This window comes from Trachurus trachurus (assembly GCF_905171665.1).
Source record: "Trachurus trachurus genome assembly, chromosome: 13".
In the NCBI taxonomy this organism is placed as follows: domain Eukaryota; kingdom Metazoa; phylum Chordata; class Actinopteri; order Carangiformes; family Carangidae; genus Trachurus; species Trachurus trachurus.
In genome coordinates, this window is record NC_139892.1 from 1433459 (window position 1) to 1453674 (window position 20216).

The 20216-nt window shown below is 40.8% G+C and overlaps 1 protein-coding gene and 1 long non-coding RNA gene across 2 annotated transcripts in view; both read right to left on the minus strand.

The window, feature by feature from the left end:
* The window catches only part of LOC310995737 (protein NLRC3-like), a gene marked incomplete at its 3' end in the record, with an annotated part of 491970 nt that overhangs the window by 339529 nt on the left and 132225 nt on the right, over positions 1-20216 (minus strand). The gene's annotated exons all lie outside the window — the stretch shown is intronic.
* Positions 3788-6361, minus strand: LOC310995516. The gene is made up of 3 exons (XR_014595834.1): positions 6267-6361; positions 5782-5875; positions 3788-4196 (listed from the first exon to the last, which is right to left on the minus strand). It is a non-coding gene; the product is annotated as an uncharacterized lncRNA (long non-coding RNA).

The following is a 20216-nucleotide window of genomic DNA, read 5'->3' on the forward strand; positions in this document are numbered from 1 at the left end:
GACTCTGCCCTTTATACATGTGCGTTCAGATTAACAATAAGACAAGCCATGGTTGAGTTTATTGAGTTAATAATCAGCATCTTAGTACCTCTGATCCGGAGCGATAGTGTTATGAAAATCGCTACAGTTGAACTGGTCTGGTTTTTAGCTGCTCAATCTCATTGTTTCAAAGAAAAGGGATTGATTTTTATAACGAAATGAAACGAAAACAATATTATATTGATACATTGTTGTAAAAAAAATCCAAAAGAAACGAAAATGAACTAAAGAAAATAACTTTCACACACACATTAAAACAGTGCGATTGGTTGAAAGCTGATAATTAGCCATGTGCTTATAAGCTGATTGGCCGAAACCAAGAACAAAGCCGCGTGAATGGCCAATCGCCATACGGCCGACATGTAAATCAGCTGTTTCGATGGGCGTTATATGAATAGAGATGTTAATGTGGTACTTTCTTGTGAATGAACGGGTCTGTGTCACTTTGGGGCTGGGCGATAAAACATAGGATAAATAACTTTCCCTCGATAGAAGACGCGGCCGATACAAAGTCGTTTCATTCATCCATTTTTTGACAGACAACACAAACAGCCAGTGATAATGAGAGTGGTGACACCGTCAGCCATGCAGCCGGCCTGGACTTTTTATTTTTAATTATGAAGGATCATCTGCGCAAGGCAAAGATGATAGCATCAACAAAACACGGCGTAACACACGCGGCTGTATGGGACAGGCTTTTATTTAATTCAGAACAAACCGCTTAGCAAAAATGGAAAATATAGTCTATAATAATTAATTGATCTGTTATTTGGCCACTGTTTGAAAATAACCCGAATTATGAGCAAATAATCTGATCCAGAGCAGCAGTCATAATCAGACTTCTTCTAAATAAACCGCTCTAAATAACTTAGGTACTCTTCTTCTAAATAACCCTAAACCGCTCTGAGGCGAAACCAACTAACAGGGAGGAGTTGGAAGCAGCGATCCAGACATTTTGGATGGAGAAGCTGACCATCAGCGTCTGTAATAAGTACATCGATCATCTGGACAGTGTCATTGAGAAAGTTATAGAACTGAAGGGAGGAGCGACTGGCATGTGACCGTAATCGATATCCTGTCCTGGGGATGCTGTTTGTGTGCCTGCTGGTGACTGTAGCCTAATATAAAGCTGCTGTATATTTTAAATAAAGCTAGAGAAAAAAAATCTGGCATGAGTCAGTTCTTTGTTCTAAAGTTGTGGGAAATATACTAGAGACAAAAGAAGGGACACGCACATTAGGGCAGGTGACGTTATGTAAACAAACATTTTTATCATGTGATCAACAACTCACATGTCTATTCTCTTAGTTACATAGGCTATAATTTAACACATATGTTGGATGATCGCGCTGTTTTATAACTTTAAACGTATGTTGTTATTTGTCTCAAACGTCCCACTATGCGGGTCGTTTGAGACACAGAGGAGGGGCGGTTGAAACAGCATGTTTTAAACAGAAACTACTGACATTAGGCTACTCCCGTTATGAAGCTTATCTGTGAAACGTGCGCTGCTCAGAGACTGGGCAGAACGGTCCCACTTGCTTTCTCCCCGGCTACGTTGGTGGAGATCTCCCACACAGTAAAAGATTTAGGCAACACATTCTTCCAGCTGGCTGTTTTTCTTCCAGTTACAGAAAGTAGCCTATGTGCAAAGTACCACATTAACATCTCTATTCATATAACGCCCATCGAAACAGCTGATTTACATGTCGGCCGTTAACACATGGCGATTGGCCATTCACGCGGCTTTGTTCTTGGTTTCGGCCAATCAGCTTATAAGCACATGGCTAATTATCAGCTTTCAACCAATCGCACTGTTTTAATGTGTGTGTGAAAGTTATTTTCTTTAGTTCATTTTCGTTTCTTTTGGATTTTTTTTACAACAATGTATCAATATAATATTGTTTTCGTTTCATTTCGTTATAAAAATCAATCCCTTTTCTTTGAAACAATGAGATTGAGCAGCTAAAAACCAGACCAGTTCAACTGTAGCGATTTTCATAACACTATCGCTCCGGATCAGAGGTACTAAGATGCTTATTATTAACTCAATAAACTCAACCATGGCTTGTCTTATTGTTAATCTGAACGCACATGTATAAAGGGCAGAGTCAAGGCAGCAGATAAATCACAAAACATCAACGCGTCCGTGAGCGCAGCGCACCTCATTTTCTCCTGTGAAGAAGAAGAGAAAAAAGAATGAATGTTTAGGTTTATTTAGAAGAAGTCTGATTATGACTGCTGCTCTGGATCAGATTATTTGCTCATAATTCGGGTTATTTTCAAACAGTGGCCAAACAACAGATCAATTAATTATTATAGACTATATTTTCCATTTTTGCTAAGCGGTTTGTTCTGAATTAAATAAAAGCCTGTCCCATACAGCCGCGTGTGTTACGCCGTGTTTTGTTGATGCTATCATCTTTGCCTTGCGCAGATGATCCTTCATAATTAAAAATAAAAAGTCCAGGCCGGCTGCATGGCTGACGGTGTCACCACTCTCATTATCACTGGCTGTTTGTGTTGTCTGTCAAAAAATGGATGAATGAAACGACTTTGTATCGGCCGCGTCTTCTATCGAGGGAAAGTTATTTATCCTATGTTTTATCGCCCAGCCCCAAAGTGACACAGACCCGTTCATTCACAAGAAATCATCCAGCTGCACTCTCAAACAAGGTGCGGAGTGAGAAATCTGCGGCACTACTGCACAGTACTGTAGTTGGCTCATTTTAAAAACACATTTTGGAGATGACGAGACAGATGACCGAAAAAAGAGAGTGAGACGTGGGCTATAGTATACTGTAGCTGCCGTCGTTACATTTTGTCATTGAAAAACGAGGCTACTATATTATTTACTGTCTGCAGCTAGTTCTCCTTTCATCCTCTTGTATTCTGTATCATGAACAGCGCCACTCCTAATCGCGGCTATCAGGCTGTCAGCATTGTCCCCAAAACGTCTGAGCAGTATTTAGTACGGTGCTGCCACCTAGAGGAAAACAGTTGTGGTGAAAAGTCACGCGATCACGCGATCCTGCAGTGCAGGAAAAACCCCGCAATTTTGAACCAGTAACATCTGTACTCTATTTTTCAACAATTGATTCAAAAAGGACTAAAAATGTATCATTAAAGTCCATCATCCGCCTCTCCCTATCCTCTTCTCTTCTGGAGTCTTCCCTGAGGAGGTCCAGAATTTCTCCCACTAAGTGCTTCTTCGGTCTGGTTGGCGGGATGATGGGGACAGCACTAGCTGAGAGTGTGGCCGTGGGAGCAGGTCTGATTGGGGAATTGGGTACGGTTTGAGGTTGAGGTGTAGGACTGAGGGCACAGGATTCATCGGATGAGGTGGATGGGATCTCTGGGAGGGTTGCCACCAGTGCTGGGGGAGCCATGGATGCTTTCTGCCCTAGGAAAGCATCCATGGCATAAAACCAGGGCCAGGAGGCTGCGGTGACGTCACCTGCTTCCACTCCCGACCCAGTTGGTGGGTTCTTCAGGTCCTGCAAAAACATTAGATATTGCAAAACTACAAAGATGTATTAAAGGTTGAGTATGCAGAATGCGTATTAAAAGCTATACTTTTGCAAACATGACACGTCCACAGTGCACTTAGAGGGGTCCAGAATGAAAGTATTGCTTTTCCAGAAAAAATTATGTGTAGTCTAAATTAATTATTTAAATTTTTTTTGACGGGCTCGACAATGACTTCCTGTTTACATCCTACCAGCCAGCAGCCGCCATTGAGGTACACTTCTCCGCTTTTTTCCTAACCCTCCTCCCGGTCGTATGCATTTGTTTTCAGCGAAGCCAATCGTGGATCGATGGATTATCATATACATGTTATGTTGAGTGTATGTGTGTAGTCTTGTCTGTCATAAACAACAGATTACATGTTACAGGACGTGGTGCCACAGAGATGAGAGCTTCTTTTTTTTCACCAAGACGAGAGAGCTGAGCCTGTGACGGAGCAACTGTCTGTGTGACACCGCCCAGGTCAGAGGCTCTGATCAACAAGTTTGGTTTTCATATGTGCCCCTCCATAACAGCTTCTGTGTGAATAAATCCCGACTTACCTTGTATTTTTCTTTAGGTTTTCCCACTTACGGGAAGCCTGTATAACAGAGACTTTTGTCTCCAGGCCCATCTCTCTGAGTACAGCTCTGTAATAAATTAGGGATAGACAATATTGAAGACAGGCAGTTTATTTGTAAAGCACATTCCTTCAAATAGGCAATAAAAGAGCTTTACATTAAATGCTGTTAAATAAACATAAAAGAGCCGAGAAGAAAATGATTAAATCAAGCTAAGAAAAAAAGACAGATATTAAAAGAGAACAAATGATTCAGTAGGGGAGAGCCGGGTCGATTGATACACTTTTCATTTAAACGTCTTTTTCAAAGATGACGTTATGTACACAAACATTTTTATCATGTGATCAACAACTCACATGTGTATTCTCTTAGTTACAAGTGTAATTTAACACATGTTGGATGATCGCGCTGTTTTATAACTTTGAACGTAAGTTGACATTTGTCTCAAACGCCCCACCTATGCGGGTCGTTTGAGACACAGAGGAGGGACGGTTGAAACAGCATGTTTTAAACAGAAACTACTGACATTACTCTCGTTTTTATGCAGCATATCGGACAACATACTAGTGTACTCGTCATTGCCAAAATGTCACATAATTTCTCACAATATAAATAGGTCAAATAAATATTTTTGTCCCGTGCGCAATTGTCAAGATCCACATTTCGATTAAACTCGCCTTTCTTCTTTTGTACGAGTTGTTGGATGACTGCATTTTCATTTTATTTACTTATTTCCCTGTCCTAAGTCATGTTTATGGATACACAGACGGGAAAGGTGTGGGAAGCTCTTGTGTGTCCTGTGTCTTGTGTGTTTTTGTGTATCCTATTGTGAATGACCATGTCTGTTTTTATCTTGTATGAGGCCAAAGATGAATTTCCACGGCAGTGGACAATAAAGATTTCAATTCAATTCAGTTCAACATATTGTCATTTTACCCTCGGCATTTTCCCCTCACTTTGCTGAATATCTGTTGATTCATGTCATAAACACGAACATTAAAAATATGTGGTGTTTATTAAAAATACATGTTGTTCATTCAAATCGGTTGCTGTTCATTGTAGAACAATAGGGTATTAATTCAGTGATTTATATACAGATATTGATCGCGCAGTGTGACCACAATCACTACGCACGGTGGCGTGAGGGACATTTGAAACAGCTGTATCAATCGTCCCTGCAGCGACTACTGACACTTCAACCTGTTTTGCCTCTAAACTTCAAAACTATGACATTGCATACATTAGGACCTGTTTATGTACGAATTCATCTGTTGTTAGGTCATATTATTATTGCATGAAACACACAATACAACTTTTGATCACAAAAACACTACCGCACGTAACATTTTACTTTCCGTAGTCAAAAACAGGTTTGCGCTAATAACTTTTGAATAGCGTGACGTAATTTCACAAGCTTTCCCAGGATTGGTAGGTGTTGAGTGCTGAACATAGTGACAAAATCTGACGGCTCAAGCTTGTGTGGTTTTCGAGGAAATCGCTGTGTATCAATCGTCCCGTGTATCAATCGACCCGGCTCTCCCCTACAGTGTAGGAAATAAAAGCTACTTTAAAAATGCAGTAGGACTTAATTTACTCGGAAATAAAGAATAATAACATTAGTACGTTCGTACAGCTAGGTGATCTTTGAACTTACTCCCATCCGCTCTTTGCAGCGTTGCGCCGGCCCGTGAACAGATGTTCCAGCTCGCTACGGTGCTGGATAAACTCCGTGGTCTCCTCCCGGGACCCTGAATTAACAGTTAGCGTTAGGCTAAGAGCAACGTTATGCAAGTCATTTAAGTGTAGTGCCTTGTACGTAACTATTAACGTTAGCTGACTTGTCGGTGTCTTAAAATAATTACCGCAGCTAAAAAAGGAAAGGGAAACTTGATGGTAACTTTAACGTCAGCATCAACATTTATTGAGTTATGCTAACCAAACCACCGTAGCTTATGCTAACCAAAGCTAACCAAACCACCGTAGCTTATGCTAACCAAACCACCGTAGCTTCTGTCAACGACAGCTCGAGTTTTAAGTAGCTTATTGTGAAATTTTTGTGTACAAGTAATACCACTAATTTCATGTTACAGGACTATTAATAGTAATACCGTCAACTTTTGTTACAACAACGATACTTACACACGTAAACGAAGTCGGGGCTCCCTGCCATCTTGTTGTCGACTCTCCGGACCGCAATGACTGATGGGTAATAACGTCCGGTGAACTGAGCGAAGTGAGGAACCGTTGTTCACTCCCTCCCTGCACAGTTCACAGTTCCCTTCAAACTGCTCCCTGCGGTTTGGAACCACACTGAACAGGGCGGCACACCCTGTGTAGTCCACTGCGCAGGGAACTAGAGGTCGATCGGAACGCACCCATAGTAATGTCTCCTCTCCACTCGACCTCCCAGTAGCAGCGACCAGTCAGACCAGTTGAACACAGCAGCTGATACAACCGGTCAAATCTGTCTGGATGATCAGGATATGACTGATCCTCCTCCACACCTGTCGCCTTCCTGTTGTTGTCAGACAGTTTGATCTTTGTGTTCACTGTGTTTGTGTCAAATGTGAGTGGACAGGAATCTGATGTAGAGAACAAGACACAGCTGCAGTTATTGATCATGTGATCAGTTATCAGTGTTGATCCAAAATATAATACATTACATATTTTTAGTTACTGTCATTTGAAAGTAATTAGTTACATTACAATATTACTGTCTCAGAATTGTAATGCGTTACACTACTTTTGTATTACTTTTGAGTTACTTTTGCGGTTTTCATGGTGTTTTAATCATAATTTTAAAAAGAATAATAATTAGTTTAAAAATATCTTTATCAATTACTAGATATTTCAGGCGACCCCATTTGAATTCCAGGCGACCCCACATGGGGTCCCGACCCCAAGGTTGAAAAACACTGCTGTAAAGTTTAGTTCATTGCAGCTGATAATACATTCAGTGGAGGGTGATGTAGCATAATGTGTAGGCCTCTGCAGCTACTAAAACTACGTTTTGGGGATAATCTACTAAGAGTAGGCTAACTGCCTAAATAACAGCACATGCAACCCGCAGCGTTGAAATGACAGTTTTACGCATTGTAATCATGTCCTTCATGGAGAGAGAGAAGGAGAGCAGAGAGCTGCATGACCGCAAACACAGAATGAAATTTGATCCAATGAATTAATACAAAGGAGCAAATAAACATATATTTGATTTACGCACGGTGAAAAAGAACCGTGGGAGAATATCTGAGAGAAAGTAAATGCGTTGATACAAGCTGTCAATCACTGGACCGGAGGTGCGCGCTACGGCACAGCGCTATGGCGCAGAGCTCGGGTCACACTCGGATTTAAAAGCCCGGGCGAGAGGGGATCAAAGACGGGGTGAAAGTAGAGGTGAGGTCTCGGTCCCGGACCCGGAGCTGAGCAGCCAGGTACTGGAGAGGGAGGAAAGGATCGCACCGTGGGCGCCGCACGGCTGCGTAACGGCGCTTCAAACACACTGCTACAGCAGCTGGAGTGACCCAGACGCCAGGAAAAGCGGAGATAAAAGAACTTTTACCACGGCATTAACTAACTCACTCGTGTTAGTGGCTCCAAGTCGACCTGTCTGGTAGATATGAATTATGTCTTCCTTTTGTTTTATGTGTTCTTTTTGTTAACGTGAGAAACTTTCTGTAATCTGCTGCGATCAGACGCAGACAGTCCCAGCGGCCGCGATTTATACGTTTTCACACGTTTTTATGAAAATGCGTTATAATGCGCGTTACTTAGATTGTAACAGGTAAAATATTACCAAAATTGTATTTGTAACGCGTTACTCCCAACACTGTCAGTTATTGACAGTTTGATGAAGACTCATGAGGTCAGTGATGTGACAGTGTGAAGATGGTTGAATGTGCTGCTTTGTTTCCATGAATCAAAGTAAAAACACACTTACACTTCCTCAGACCTGGTGTCAACCATGAGACTCCAGCAGGCTCCACCCTGAAAGGAGGAGGGGGATCAGACCATGCACACATGGACATTACATGGCTCTCTCACACACACTGTTTTATCACTGTGTTCACACGGAGGCTTGTATGTCTGGATGAACACTGAGCACAGAGAAGAAGGAGCTGGAGTCTTTATCTAGTGATGATACAGAGCAGGAGGAGACCAGGAGGAAACACTTCATCATGTCTTTTCTACATGTGATGTCACTTCAGTGTCAGACACACACTTTGACTCTCTGACTCTCAAGCTGCACTTAACACACGTCACAGCAAAGAAGATGAAGACACAACAGGTGGAGCTGACCAGCCCAGATATCCCACAATGCACCAGGAAAGATGAAGAGTGCAGCTGTGATGATGAGGAAGGAAACACACTCAACACGTTTGTTAGAGCTCAGTGAAACACACAGTGAGTTTTGTGGGAAACACTGAGTGTGAACACAACTTGTGTTTGTTTGAAGAAAACTCCACAGGAAGCTGAAGACTGTGAGCAGGTTTCCACAAGAGCCACAGCAGCAGTGAGTGGATACTGTATGGCCTATGGCAAATCGATCATGGTAGAATAATCTGAGATGTACAGTAAACAAGAATAATAATAAATGCCTATTCCTTGGAGATTTCAACATAGACGAAGAAGATTAATTCAGTTACTAAGGATTTCAATAATATGTGACCTGATCCAGCAAAATGAGTCGCAGTGACCCAAATTTCAAAATTGAAATTTTGGTATCAGTGGAAAGAGGAGAAAACAAGCTTTAAAATGATACCCTAGTCAAAGTCATACATTGGATAGTTTTTAAGATATGGCGATTTTAATGATGGTCTTCCACTAACTGCTTTCGATTGAAAACCTGAGAAAAATGCGTTCAAACTATTTAGAACGTCTGTGGTTTAAAGCCTTCCGTGAATCTGGCGTCTGTTCCTTACCATGTGATTACACGTACCTTGTAGAGGCACCGTTCAATGACCCTCGGAAAGCAGAATGTATCTATTCAGATGCTGTTTACAGCTCGTCTCTATCATAAACGCTTCAGAAGATATTTCATGTTTTGTAAAACAGATCTGCAAGCGTTAGCATGCTACGTTCGGTTTAGCATCGATGCTAACGCTCGGTTTAGCATCGCTGCTACCGCTCAGCTGAGCATCTGGCCCCGTACTACGTGATTTCACGTGGCTACCCTTGTTGTCATAAATGCACCATTCAAGGACCCTCGGAAAGCGGAGAATCTGACGATTCAGATGCAGTTTACAGCTCGTCCCTATCAGGTTCAGAAGTTATTTAGCCTCATGTTGTGCTCCTCTCTAGAGGGTTAAAAGTTGTAAGTCAACTTTAATCGTCATTTACATGCCTTTCCTCAATTATCTGGACTATGAAACTTTGGGAGATTGTTTTTGAATGTCATTTCTTTGAAATTAGCAAAACAAATTTTTTCGAGTTTTTATTGATTTTCCACGTTATCAGCTGATTATCTAAAAATAGAACGTTGCGACTTCCGACTCATTTCGCCAGAGCGGGTCACATATGTTAAACTCTACCTCATTTTACCCCACTATAAACATCTATACCAGAGTAACACATTCATCTAAGACTGTCATTGATAATATTTTAACAAACATTCAAAATACCAAGTTGGAGTCTGGTGTTGTCATGTGTGATATATCTGACCATTTTCCTATTGTCTTATTTCTAAATGTTGCATGCAAATCTGCATCCTCTCATCATAAATTAACAAGCCAAGTATTGAATGACCGAACCCTGCAGCAGTTGTGTGAATGCTTGGAGACAAAAGACTGGTTAAATGTTCTTAATGCCAATGATCCTGATACTGCATATAACAGTCTGATACATGAATTAAATGACTCCATTTGTAAAACTATCCCAGAGAAGACTGTTACATGTAGAAATCAGAAAAAAAATCCCTGGCTTACAAAAGGGATACTTAACTCTATAAAACATAAAAATAAACTCTATAAGCGGTATATTAAAATCCCGAGTGATAACAACAAAAAGAAATATTATACATTTAGAAATAAACTCACCCACATAATAAGGAAGAGCAAATGCAATTACTATACTGGACGTCTAAATGCAGTCCAGGGAGACTCCAAAAGAACATGGGCAGTTTTAAATAAAGTCCTCAACAGGGGTCAGAGGTCTCTAGTGCTTCCAGACACAGCGAATAGAAATCTACCTCTGCTTACTGATAGTTTTAATAATTACTTTGCCTCTATTGGTCAAGAACTTGCCAATAGAATCAGCCATCCTCAGGGAAATTCTATAGAAACTACCTTTCAGGCCACTATGTGCACTCTTTTTTTATGAAACCCACTGATACGACTGAACTTAAAAAAATTATCAAAAACATGAAGAATACACATACAGCAGGGGCCGATGGTATATGCAGCAAAATCTTGATAGCAGTCACAGATCTCATTGTACTACCACTAGCACATTGCATTAATTTATCGCTTCTTCATGGTGTTGTGCTAAAAATGACTAAAATTGCAAGAATTATTCCAATTTACAAATCAGGAGACAAAAATAATATAAGTAATTATCGTCCAATTTCTGTTTTACCAACACTCTCCAAAGTACTGGAGAGAGTGGTGTATAATAGCTTAAGTGAATACCTTGATAAGCTGCATGTTCTTTCCAGCTCGCAGTATGGCTTCAGAAAAAAGAGCTCAACCTGTATGGCTATTCTAGACCTCATTGAAAAGGTTAACGATGCTGTTGAATGGGGAGATTGTGGAGTTAGCATCTTCCTGGACCTATCGAAAGCTTTCGATACAGTAGACTTTAATATTTCACTGGGGAAGTTGCACCATTATGGCATTAGGGGAACGGCGCATGACTGGTTTAAAAGCTATCTTTATGGTAGACAACAGTACGTGAAAATAAACAATCAAAAATCACAGAACAAGGATGTCATAAATGGGGTCCCCCAGGGATCAATTTTAGGGCCATTACTTTTTATTATTTATATTAATGATTTTGTTAATTCTTCTGAAATATTCCATAAGATCATTTTTGCTGATGATACCAATTTGTTTTTTTCTCACACCAACACATCTGAACTACAGGAAATACTAAATACTGAATTACAGAAAATAGATATCTGGTTTAAAGATGTCTTCTTGTCTGATGGTTGTTTCTGGTCTGTCTGGTTTCCTGGACACTGTTTCAATCTGTCTGACCTCATGTTCATCATTGACCCCTCCAGCCCCCCCCTCTGTGATGTAGAGCTCTGTGTAGATCTGGTTTAGAAGGGTTGGGTTTCCTGCTTTAGAGATCCCCTCAAACACACACTGGAACTTCTTCTTCAGGACAGATTTGAGTTTACGTCCACAAACTGGAGCAAAATATTCTGAATGGAAACACAAGAAATTAGATCAATAAGAAAATATAACATTTAAATTCCTCTAAATAACGACTATATGAACATGTTTCCCTCCATGTGTTGATGTCAGTGAACATCTCATTTGTCCATCATGTTGAATCTTTAGAGAAATCCTCTTACTGCTCTCCAGACGCTCAGCCAGCTCCTCCTGCTTCATCCGCATCGGACCTCACTACATTTTGAGGGCTGATTTTAAGGGCAAAATCGCACTTCCCCTTGCTCCCTGGAGTAATGGGACACCCTACCCCTACACGTGAACGCACAAAATATAGGGTTAGGGCAAATATTTAGGGCTAGGGGGAGAATTGGGACAGGCCCTTACTCTTACTTTTACTTAAAGTAAATTTAAAAGCATGTACTTTTGGATACTTAAGTACCTTTAAAAGTAAGTACTTTTTTACTCTTACTCGTGTAACATGTCGACTGAGCTACTTTTACTTGTAACGGAGTAAATTTTGACCAGTAGTATTTGTACTCTTACTCAAGTACTGGGGTCGAGTACTCTGTCTATGTCAGAGCTTTGTGTGGTGTAGTTCAACAGGTTCAGGTGAGATTCTGCCTAATGTGACGTCAGTGCCTCCTACTGTCATAAATCTGCACCTGCATCACAGAGCAAAGGAGGAAAGGCACAGGATTCTGGGTAATGGTCACGTCAACAGAGGATTTGCTTTGAGGTAAAGAGTGAGAAGAACTCTGTAAAGAGGAAGAAAATGAGCTGGAGTGTCATTCTTCAGAGACGTTTCACTGCTTCACTTCCACTAACACTGAGTCACAGCACATTTCTACAATCTTTAGTCAACAATATCCACTATTTCATTTTCTTCAGCTGCTGTGAGGACACTTACACTTACAAAACATTGATTAAAGCTGTGAACCACATCATCCATGTCCTTTTTAATGTTACTGGAACCCAGTAGATGATTGGCTCTAATTATATGAATATATAATATAATAATATTGTTTGTTGACTTCAACATTCATTTATTTCAGGCAGCAGAAAGCTCTTATCGTCCCCACAGAAACATGAACATGACCTACAGTTACTATTGTTTGTGCATTAAAGGAAGATTTAAGGCATTGATAACCTGTTATGAGCTATGATGAATTGTGCGGATGCTGAACTCATTGTATTGTGTTGGTGTGTGTGTGTATTGCTTGCACTGATAATGTGCATTATAGACGGAGAACCTGCTAAATATGTTCATTATGAGCAAAAGCAATGTTCTGAATTTAAAAATTGAAGTGTTTGATTTGTGTTTTTACTGTTTCACAGTTGATAACTTAAAGGATTCATGTAATGGTTAAAAAGAGATTAAACGAAATTAATCATATTTCATGGTTAAAAGTTAAACAAAAAGTATTGTAATTCATGGGAAACAGCTGAAATCATCACATTTCATGGCAAGAAAAAGCTAGAATAATGTATGGTTGTTTTAAAATGTGTAAAAGTAAATATAACATTTGATAGGCTATAGCCTACATCTAATACCTGTACAGTTAAAACTATGTTTTCCTTTAGTCACTATTGTACAGTACATTGTGTTGAACCATTTTTTATATTAACATTTTATACATCCCATATTCCTTTAGTGTTGTTTTTGGTGTTATTAAATATTGTCCTATAGTTTTCCTTTCTACAGAGCTTTATAATATTGGTTCACTTATTCTGATACTTATTATTTTCTGCCTCTTTAGTTCTTTGTTGAATAAATTCTCTGTAGAGTGTATTGTCTTTTGACAGGCGTTTCCTAATCCCCATTCTTCAAATGTTCCATATACTACACTGTCAAGATCGTTTTCATTATAAACTGTTTACAAGTCATTCCTTAACACACTGATGCTTTCCTCTGTCCTCACTCTGCTGTAATGTGTTTTATTTATTTATCTGGCTGCTTTGTCTTGTACTTGCTGCTGTAACAGAGTTAAGGAGTTAGTAATTCCACTAACTGTAATTATATTATTATGGAAGCTGCACTACACTTAGTTTATTATTATTATTTATCTGCCTGTTACAACATGAAGTCGTTCACTCCTTTATTTATTTTTTATGTATTATGATCTATGAGTTAGAAGCTCTTATTTTGAAACGCCACACTAACGAGCCCCTGCAGACTTCACGGGTTGACCCGTTTCTAGGCAACAGTCTGCTGTCGGAGTGTCGTGGTAGGTTGACTTGTACTGAGCTCCGTTAATCTAACTTTCTATTCGAGGGTTAAAGGTGACTTTATTGATCATACATGTGAAGATCTGCTCCAGACAACAACTGCTGATGTTCTGTGATGATGCTGAGTGAGATACATGACAAGTTCATTGATACGGAAAAGCTTTTCACTTACTTTGATAGCTTCATGTTAGCTTGTGGCTAATCCTAGCAGCGTGACTATTTAACAGGCAGAGAGTGTTGTGAAGTTTATTTTGGGCTGTGGTTCTGCTGGGTCCACTGGTTTTTTGGATATAGGCTCATGCTGAACATTGTATTGATAAACTCATCAGTCATTCTGTGCTTATTGAGATTTAGCAGATCAGTGTTTGATAGATAACGTTTAGCTTCATTGTTGAAAACCACTGTGCTGTGGAGCTGTGGTTCTGCTGGAGTTCTTCCTGTCTCTGCCCAATCACAAATGAGAGGTTTCATTAGCAAAACTTCGCACACTTTTAGTTAAGAAACAAAAAACACATTGATCACATCATTTTGTCTCTAGTCTTTGGTTTAGAATTAAAAACCAGATACATCTACATGAATTTGGTTTCTGGTTTCAAAATAAAATAACAATAACAGGAATTTCCATAAACCCAAAAGGCACCATTTTAAATAGTTTTTTCATTTCTTGATTGTGACACCAATGATGTCATATTTTCTTTTAGTTTTAAAATAAATGACAGACTTGTGTTTTTAAATGATAATAAATGATGGTTTATGTGATGAGACTCAGACCTGAAACAGTGAACATTTAACACTCACCTGTTCATATTCTTATCAATGTAACGCAGTGCCACCTAACAACCACAAGGGGTCAGGGCATGAACTTCTCTGTCCTGTAGCTTTTACAGTGTTTAAAGAAAAGTCAAGTAAATTGCTGTTAAAAGCAGGAGGTCAGCTTGTGGAAACATCAGTGTGCTTCACCATGGTCTGACTGGAGTTTTCTTCAGTAACAGCTTCTCCTTCATCGATGCTGATGACGTGTGAGCTCCATGAAGGCTCATGACAGAGGCTCATCACAGCTGCTGCTGCTGCTGCTACATCACATGCTGTCCACCTGGATTCATCAGCCAGCACATCCCATGTGTCACAGCTGATCTACAGGGATTCAGGCAGCGTTCACACAGACTCTACACAAAGGTCAGAGACAGTCACATCCACCAACACTGATACACAACTCTGAGTATCGATCTATTAATATTAAGTTAATTATTAAGTTACCAAATAGATGGTCGGCTACACAGCTGATGAGTTTCTAAGACTGAAATGGTCTGGGTATCATCACATAATCCATATTTGTTCTTTTTCTAAAGGAAAAAACTGTAAATCTGCTGTTTCAAAATGAAAATGGAAAAAAAACCTTTTGGCATCAGAATAGAAAAAACAAAAACTGTCAAAATTGTGCGTCTTTGGTATTTGACAGTTTCTTTTATTTGGCTTTTATTTAGATGTATTCACTCTTGATGTCCTCTTCCTGTCTGTGCATTGAGCTACTGTCTCTGTCAAATGAGAATGAAAATGAGACACCATGGGCCCTAGTTTCTTAGACCGAGCGAAGTCTAACCTCAGGGCAGCTTCGCCACGCCAACGGGGTGTGGACCAGGTCCTTTTCGCAAGTTTGGTGGGCCGCGCAGTCAGACTTAGACCAGCGCAAGCCCTCCCCTCGTCCCTCCCACCGGCGCAAACGGCGAAGAGGGAGGAGAGAGGGCGGGAGGGAGACAGGAGGAGGAGAGAAAGGCGTGGAGTGGGTTTGACACAGCCGAGTCAGATCTTCACCAATCAAATGAGCTCCTCTCCTCACCTTTAACTGCGCGGAGGGCGATGCGCGCTGCAAGTTTGTCATTTTATACTTGGACATGGACGGAGGAGACAGCGACGCCAGAGGCCGAACCTCTCCCCGGAGGAAACAGCTGTTTTGGTCCGGAGGTCCGAGCTCAGAGTGACCAATAATGAGTTTACTAATATACTTAACCAGGTTTGATCTGATACACTGAGAACCCCTGCCCAATGTAAGAAACAACTACTAATAAACTAATAAAGAAACTCACATTTATTCAAACCCTGTGTAAGCAAGATGAGAGGTGTAATCACAACATAAACAAACACCATGCGTAACGGATGAAATCAGCGTAAAGGACGCTCTCTCTCTCTCTCTGTCCGTCTCTTTTTTTCTCTTCTGTGATAGAGATGCTGAGTATACTGTAGTAGGCTATATACTGACTATCTGATACCGAGGCTGTGGTGGACTTACAGCTTGGACGCACTAGACACGGAACCGAAGCGCAGCGCCCTGGAGCGGAGGGAGTTTCAGTTCGGCGCACATGTTAACAGGTCTGCCTGGCCACACATCTCGCGCTGTGGAGCGCAGTGCGCGCGCCTGGAGCGCTTCAGTTCGGTTCATTTCTATTTTTCACGCGAGCCGCGCGCGCCGAGAGCGCCGTCTGTCAAGCTGGACAGACGTGGTCGTACCAGACAGGAAGTCGGGCACAGAAAAGGCGAGACAATCCGGTCAATTTTCAAAATAAAATAATTAAATGATGATTAATTAAGTTGTTGCTTGTCCATCTATACATATTTGACCGTTGCGTCTGCACATGAGACACACAGACACATGTTTAAAATGACGTGTGTGTGGAAAACCGAGTGAATACGAGTATGAACGACTGCAGTCGATGTCTGACCGGCGCGGAGAGAGGAGGAGAAGTACGCTCCTAGTGCGACCACCCAAGCGCCCGAGAAGCCGCGCGCAGTGCGCGCGCCCAGCTTCCGCGTGCAGTGCGTCCAAGGGGTAAGAGAGATGAAGATTTGTGTTTTGTTTTTCATTACGGCTGCCTGATGCGGTCGCTCGCGCTAATGAATTAATAAGTAAATCAATAAATAAAGCGATCACAAGGGCAGAGTGGTATCTCAACACGGCAGCGACATGCAGTCATCCACCCTCAGTCCTGCTTTTGGGACATCCACAGCTGCTTTTCAGTGCCAGTTCGTCCCTGCTGTGTTAATTCAGGTGGAGTTTCCATTACGCGTGCCACAGCCTTTGATCTCTGCTTTGATCTGACGTCAGATGTGACGGGACAATCTATATAGATATAAATTCACGTGTTGATTCCATTAGTTGCATTAAATAGTGGTTATTGTGGATATTTATTGCATTGAAATGTGTCTGGAACTGTGGAAATCTGCCTGTGAGGTCTTGGTGACGTGTGTGCACTGCAGGTCAGTCAGTCAAACTTCCACTGCACCTGCTGCGCTCCGCCCTGCGCTGAGAGTAGACCTGGTTGGAGGTGGCGAGCTTTCAGCGCAACCTCGGCGAGACATTTTCGCACAAAACTTCCACTGCACCAAGCTGAATCTGTGACGCCTCCCCCTGCTGCGCGGCCACGCCTATCTCAGCGCAGCGCGATCTACAAATCTCCCAATCTGACTTTGCGCTAGGCTGCGCTGGTCGAAACTTGCATTAGACCGGCTGCACTACCTTGCGCCACCTGCGCTGCGCCAAGAAACTAGGGCCCCATGTCTTAATGAGAGTACCTGTATAAATAAAGGTTAATAAAAAGAATTAATGAGGAAAACTCAGAATTTGAATGACTTTATTTTTTACTTTTTGGATTTTCTTTCTTTCTGTTAAGAAACAAAAAACAAATTGACCAAATGATTTTGTTTCTTGTCTTTGATTTAGAATTAAAAATCAGATACATCCATATGAATATGGTTTCTGGTTTCAAATTAAATAATTATAAAAGGAATTAAAAAATAAAGAAGAAGAAGAATTTCATGTCTTGATTGTGACACCAAAAATCTCATTCTCTTTTGGTTTGAAAGTAAATCACAGACTGATGTTTATTAGAGATACATTTTTCATTTAGTTAAGAAACAAAAAACAAATTGATCACATGATTTCATTCCTAATCTTTGGTTTATAATGATGTTTTTAAATGATAATAAATGATGGTTTATGTGATGAGACTCAGACCTGAAACAGTGAACATTTAACACTCACCTGTTCATATTCTTATCAATGTAACGCAGTGCCACCTAACAACCACAAGGGGTCAGGGCATGAACATGAATGAACACTCATATGAAAGTGGTGTGTTCAGGTAGAAGGTCACATGACCAGGCTGGACTGCAGGCTCACTTCACTGTGTTTCAGAGTTGACTGGTTTCTGGCTCTAGTCTGAGCAACATGACTGGGAACACAGTCAGTCCACTGTTGAAGAACCATAACAACTGTAACCTACAGACTACATGATAGTAGTTACAGGAGAACCTTATGTACTGCAAAAACCCCAAATCTTTCCAAGAATATTTGTCTTATTTCTTGTCAAAATGTCTCATTAAACTAATCTCTTTCCGCTTTAAACAAGACTCATCACCTAAAAAATAACTTGTTTTTAGATCATTTTCACTTGTTTCAAACTAATTTTCACTTGAAATAAGTAGAAAAATCTGCCAGTGAAAGCAAGTTTTTTGTGCTTGTGATAAGAAAGAAAAACTTGATCCACTATCAGATTTTTCTACTTATTTCAAGTGAAAATCTGCTTGAAAGAAGTAAAAAGTGTCTAAAAACAAGCTACTTTAAATGTGATGAGTCTTATTTTAAGTTTAATGAGATTAGTTTTGACTGGAAAAAAGACAAATGTTCTTGGTAAGAGTTTGAGTTTTTGCAGTGTGGGTTAAGGTAGGAGCCAGCCAATCATCTTCAATCCAACACTATGACAACTAGTATCATATATCGTCGTGACGACAGACAGGACGTTGGATGTGATGTGAGAGAAGTGACAATGTCAGCGAGCCACACGGCTGCAACAAAGGATGTAAGGAGCCAACAGAGCAGCAGAGAGAGGTGAGTTCACTATTCACTACTATTAATGATGCACAGTAGAGTCTGTTGAAGAGAAGAGCAGCGTCCATGTCAGAGATTACAAGAGTTTTTATTATGACAACTATCAGAGCTGCTCGCCTGTCACATTCACTGAAAAAGCTTTGGACTTTCGGGGTGACCTCCGTGTTATGTGGCCCACTGAATATGGCAGTAGTGGAACTCCCATCATGCCTCTGGCCTGAGCCGACGGCGTTGTGGATTTGATGCTGCGTGTTCATGAATGCTATGCTAGTGGATTAAATGGATGAGTAATGAGACTTTGACAGGAACCACATGGGGCTTTGAACCATGGATTTTCATCAATGACAACACTGACAAACAACAGAGATAATGTTCAGTAAAGTCAGATGTGTTAAAGCTACAGTCACTGATGTTGTGCTTCATTTGTTTGAATCATCATCAGGAATCAGTGTTTAGTTGCTGTTTCCATTTCTACTAACAGGTGCATATTGTATGTAACGGACTACAACTGGTCAGATGAAATGAGTACGAGAGCCTTTACTTTCTGACCTCTTTATGTTGACATGTATATTCACACAGTTGGTCTGCTGACACTTCTATACTTCTACTGTATATTTCCTGTATCATTGTGTAGACTTCAGTCTGTTTTTCACTGTTCTCCACAGTTCTATGCTACAGTCAGGATTAGAGGTGAGTATTATAAACTCTTTCATATTTATTCAGTCATTGTCATTGTGTATTGTTAAAGTAGAATTAGTGTCATTGATTTCTGCTAAACTCAGCCACATGTGGTCTGTAACAGCCAAACTAATGTGCTGCTCCTGTAACATGTAACATGAAGGACACTTGAATTTGACCACTGAGACAGTTGAAGACATGAAATAAATCAATGTGTTTGTTGTGAACTGATGAACAGGTGGTGAACTTCAGTCAGGATGAGACGCTGCTGACACACACTTCACAGAAACCATCCCATCCAAGTACAAAACACTGACATGTGTCCAAACTGAAGTCAATATTACAGACACATGGTCAAAGTAACATAAGGGAGGTAAGTTACCGTAACAACCATCAACATGTTCCCAGGTGAACTGAACCATTTACTATGACAATTATCTGTCACTGACATCAAACACTCAGTGGATAACTTTGAATGACTCAGCTGATAATTATTATTATAAACAGTTATTGGTAGTTGTTACGCCCCAGTACTTTGTTGGCCCAGAGGGGCATAACAAGGGACCCAACAATGACCCAAAATACAAAGACAAAGGCACTAACTTAACTAAAAAAGATTTAATACAAAATATACAGATACAAACAAGTAGACAAACTAAAACCGAAAGCCATGATGGGAGGCAGCCAAGCCCAGCAGTCCCCAGCACTGCCCCCCACCCTCTGGTGTCAGCTGCAGGGTATTTAGCTCAGTGGACCAGGTGAGCCTCGTTTCACTGATGGGACCTGGGGTGGAGCTGTGGGGGAACAAGGAGAAGGGAGGGAGAGACACACACACGGCCGAACCCCTATCAGCCGTAACAGTAGTCTAACAGCTAGAATAGTGCTGTGATGGCACTTAATGTCCAGCAGGGGGTTTAATACAAGTAGATCCATCAGGAGGAAACCACTGAAGTGAAATAACCAAGTCTGACT